Source organism: Pundamilia nyererei, unplaced genomic scaffold (assembly GCF_000239375.1).
Source record: "Pundamilia nyererei isolate P.nyererei 1_Seehausen unplaced genomic scaffold, PunNye1.0 scaffold00868, whole genome shotgun sequence".
Classification (NCBI taxonomy): domain Eukaryota; kingdom Metazoa; phylum Chordata; class Actinopteri; order Cichliformes; family Cichlidae; genus Pundamilia; species Pundamilia nyererei.
This window is the reverse complement of record NW_005188269.1, coordinates 2,106-6,520: the sequence shown is the minus strand read 5'-3', so window position 1 is coordinate 6,520 and position 4,415 is coordinate 2,106. Positions and strand designations below refer to the sequence as shown.

The 4,415-nt window shown below is 40.9% G+C and overlaps 1 long non-coding RNA gene across 1 annotated transcript in view; it reads right to left on the bottom strand.

Moving 5' to 3' along the window:
* Positions 1 to 4,208, bottom strand: part of LOC102199553 (uncharacterized) — an 11,747-nt gene extending 7,539 nt beyond the window's left edge. Inside the window, exon 1 of the long non-coding RNA XR_312482.2 lies at positions 3,963 to 4,208. This is a non-coding gene — a long non-coding RNA (uncharacterized LOC102199553). The remainder of the gene's footprint in view (positions 1 to 3,962) is intronic.
* Between the last annotated feature and the right edge of the window lie 207 nt (positions 4,209 to 4,415).

Genomic DNA, 4,415 nt, shown 5'->3' with positions numbered 1-4,415 from the left:
TATGTTAGCATAACATAAACAGTGAAGCTGGAGGACGAACACTAACACTTTTCCACTTATAAAAATTAATGTTAAGGTTCCTGATAGTTAGAGACAAATGCAATCGCAGAAGAACTTGCAAGTCTTCATAAAGGTGGCAAACTTAAAAGGAGCAGTCACATTGCGAAGCTGGATCCTTTTGTCCAGGATGGAATTTTAAGGGTTGGCGGTAGGTTGCATGAGTCTGCAGTATCTGCTGACATTAAGCATCCAGTGATCCTTCCTTAAAACCATCATGTTTCTACTTGATTCTGAGACACATTCACCAAGAAACCGGTAATGGAGGAAGGAATTACACATTATCCAGGCTGAGAGAAAGATTCTGGATTCCACAGGCAGAATCAGCAATAATAATAATAATAATAATAATGGATTGGATTTATATAGCGCTTTTCAAGGCAACCAAAGCGCTTTACAATGCCACTATTCATTCACTCTCACATTCATGCGATACCCCTGGAGGGTCTTAGGTCGATTTGTGGCTTTTTTCAAAAGTCTGACTTCCTTCAATTAGCTTCAGTGGCTAAGCTACAGACAAACTTACACTATTGGGCTTAGTGGTCGATTTGTGCCTCATTGAAACCCATTATAAACGCTATTTTTCACTGCAAATTAATTACGGTCAAAGGGATCATCGATGTTTAACTTTCATTTTCATTTTGCAGTACGGGCCTTAGAGTTGTAATTTTTTTATTTGTCCACCGGGTGGGGCCCTTGCTCCACATTTGACCCCGGGCTGGAAAACAGCGGGCTGCTTAGACAGACCTGCGGGAAATGAAGCCTCATTTCCGGCATGCAGCAGTGGCTTCGCCCGCTGATCGGGCGGGTCCATTTTCGGTCCCTAGGGCCGTGAGAGGGTGCATTTTTTTTTTTAGTCAACAGGAAATGACGTATTTGTTGTCACGTGGTATCGGACATGTGTGCTGGAAAAAGGAGTCCCCGGTGATCGTGCCCCGGTAATCGTCGCGACTTACCCCGGGAAGATGCACTTATTTCGGCCTAGAGGAGGAGCATTTGCCGCCTGGAGACCATTTCCTGGTCCTGAAAAAAAAAAAAAAGGCGATCGAAATGAATGTTGGTGCCAATCTTTAGTCCATCTAAAGGCCTAATTATAATAACAATTGAATAGTACCTCAAATGTTTTTTTTGGAAAATATTCAAGTTTTTTGGGGCAAAAAAAGCAGTGCGCTCATGTGACGAAACCGGGATATAAAGGGTTAAAATCCGCGAAATGTAATTAAAACTTGACATGAATATTTCAAGGAGAAGTAGGTCTAAAAGATTGGCTAATTTAAAGTGGAATAAAATATTAATATAGAAATTTTTTATAGCACTTTTTTGGGCGTGGTCGATTTGTGGCTCTAAGCCCAATAGTGTATGCATTTTTCTAGGACCCTCCAGGGGTTTTAAGCATGTCTTACTGTTAGAGCAATACACACAGAAGTTGCCCACTCACTTGAGACTGATTCTTGCATAAATGCATTCAGAAGGTTTATTGTTAGACAAGGTCAAGTGTTTGTCATGAGATCAGACAATGGCACTAACCTTGTGGGTGCAGAAAAGGAAATTCATGAAGCAATCAAGAGATGGAATCATTCAAAAATCTCAGAAATGCTCATGCAAAAATGCATCACCTGGATATTTAACCCCCCAGCAGGGTCACATTTTGGAGGAATCTGGGAGAGGCAAATACGCTCAGTTAGGAGAATTCTTAACCAGATCCTAAAGCAGCAACCTCTGGATGATGAACGCTTGCGGGCATTACTATATGAATTTGAGGCAATTGTCAATGGCAGGCCAATAACAAGAGTGTCTAATGACCCCAATGATTTAGACGCACTTACACCCAATCATCTACTTCTTCTTGAAGGGCAGCCAGTACTGCCACCTGGATTGTTTCAAGGAGAGGACTTATATGCCAGAAAAGGTGGAGACAGGTGCAGTACCTGTCAGACATTTTTTGGAAGCGTTGGACTAAAGAGTATTTGTCGCTTCTACAAGAAAGACAGAAGCGGTTAGTGACTAGAAGAAATCTGAGACCAGGAGATGTTGTTCTCATAGTTGATAACAGTGCACCAAGAAGTTGCACCAAGACCTATTGACAAGTTATGTTTATTGCTATAAAGTTAAAAAAAAAGAAAAAGGAAAAGTTATGTTTATTGCTTGAAATGGAGGCAACAGTTTGAATCTCAGCCTCATGTGTAACAGATTTATGTTCAACACATATGATTTATGTTTCATATGTTTAGTTAAGCCAGTTAAATTCTGAGTGCACGCTTTATTGTGTTAATATGTAATTGTTATGCCTCAGCAGTAACAATTAGGGGCCGAAATGTTAGCGCCATTTATAATTATTCAATGTTTTATCTTGAAAAGCCTGAAAAGGATATGGTGTTTTTATTGTGAAAAGTCTGTAAAAAAAATTAACAAGCGGATGGCGGAGCAAAACAATGGTTTTACCGTCGTTGTTGCACAAACCGACACGTAAAACAGCCTCTTGTCCATAAAGAGTCTTATTTTAGATATAAGAAAAATAGACAACTCCAAGAAGAAACTAAGAAAGCCACTACACTAACTTTGTGTTATTCAAAAGTTGCATTTGATTACTAGACAGTACATGCTAAAGTTGTTAGTTTGCAGTACTGTGATGATGTTTACAAAGATACACTGTGTTGGACTGGTGCAGAGCATATGCAATGCCCACAGATAGTGTTAGATTACACCAACAGTAGCAGACATAACATAAATTGCTTAAACAGTGTCAAAGTGATTGTAGAGGGTCAGGCAAAGATGCTAGGCCTTTTGGGTGAACACCTGCATTTGGGTGGAAAGCCTAAGGCCGGAGAGGCAACAGATCTAATTTTGCACATAAGTTTATTTTTTAATACACAGCAAATGTGGGGAAATACGTTTTGGTGAGTTTTGCTATAAATTATTATATGTATACGAATAAATTGAAATATTATGTGCAGTAAATGTAAACCTGTTGCACTATGTTATTTATGCTGGGCAGACACTGTGCGATTTTTTTCAGTCGGGCGATTCAGCTCCTGCTCAAACTGTACAATTGACTCGCAGAGGTTAGAGGTTCGTAGGTCACGATGCAGGTCTCACACTATACGGCCCGATGCTCTGATGCGACCTGAGTGCTCACACTGTGCCTCCATAAAATGAAGGTTATAACAAAAATTCTGTCGCTCGCTCTCCCTCTCTGTCTTTCACGCACACCACCACCATAAACTTTGCTAAATTGCTAATGAAAAACATTGATCAGACAGCTGACTGATGTAGATCCAACTATTTTCACGGTTGTTGTGATCGTGATAATTTTGTGGGGCCACATCGAAAAGGCTCGGATGAGCTTGCCATAGTTCTACAAGTTGTGCCTCCATCGCCTGTGTCCAGATCACACGCTGCACTGCCGTGCTGCGCCGTCTTTTTCGCTGACATTTGTGTTTACGCGTGCACAGTGTGGCAAACTGCGGTGACACCCTCACGACCAAGCGATTGATGATCGGGAGCTGGTCGTGAGGTGTTAATCGCTTCTCGTTACCCCACGTATACTACACGATGCACGACGCACGATGAAGGCCAAACTCGGGCCGATCGCCAAATCGGTCTCACGACTCAAAAATCGGCTCAAAATGGGCCAATTTGCATCACTCTATTTTCTTGTCCCGAGCGGTTTCCATTGTGTAGATACGACAATATTTTGTATCTCTGACAGTAATCTGAAATATACCATATATCAAACAAAGAGACTGGGACGACAGATTCATCAGTGAGAGAACGAAGTTTGATCACAGGGGAACAAATCCAAATTAAACCTCTAAAAACGAAACTATGTAAACCCAAGTAAAGCTCTATGCGCGTCATATAATGATACACATACCAGACAAAACAACAGAAAAAAAGCCACCCACCTTTGTATTTTTCTCCCCCTCAGGCTCTTGTTATCTCCTTTGTGATTTACAAGCAAACTTTTACATTACTGTAGAGTGAAGCACATTTCATTCCCCTTCTAGACCACTCGTGTGACTTGGTTTGATGAACACTTTCACTTCCGGTTTCATGATCAAGCGACTGCACTCACCCTACAGTTTACACCATAACTGTAAGCCGATGACTCTGACACCAATGAAAAACTACTAAAGCGCAGTTTTTCTTTTTCTTTTTATTCTCCGGCTCAGTTGCTGACTGTTAATGGAGGCAAAATTAATATTTCTAAAGGATTGAAGCTTGTAAGCTCTTCTTTTTTCGAAGCTTTTCAACACAGTCCTATTTAGTGCCATCTGGTGGCCAAACATATGAAGAGCAGCTTGACTCTACAACTTGCAATTAACTGCTTTATTACGACTTCACGCTCTTTTATCAGC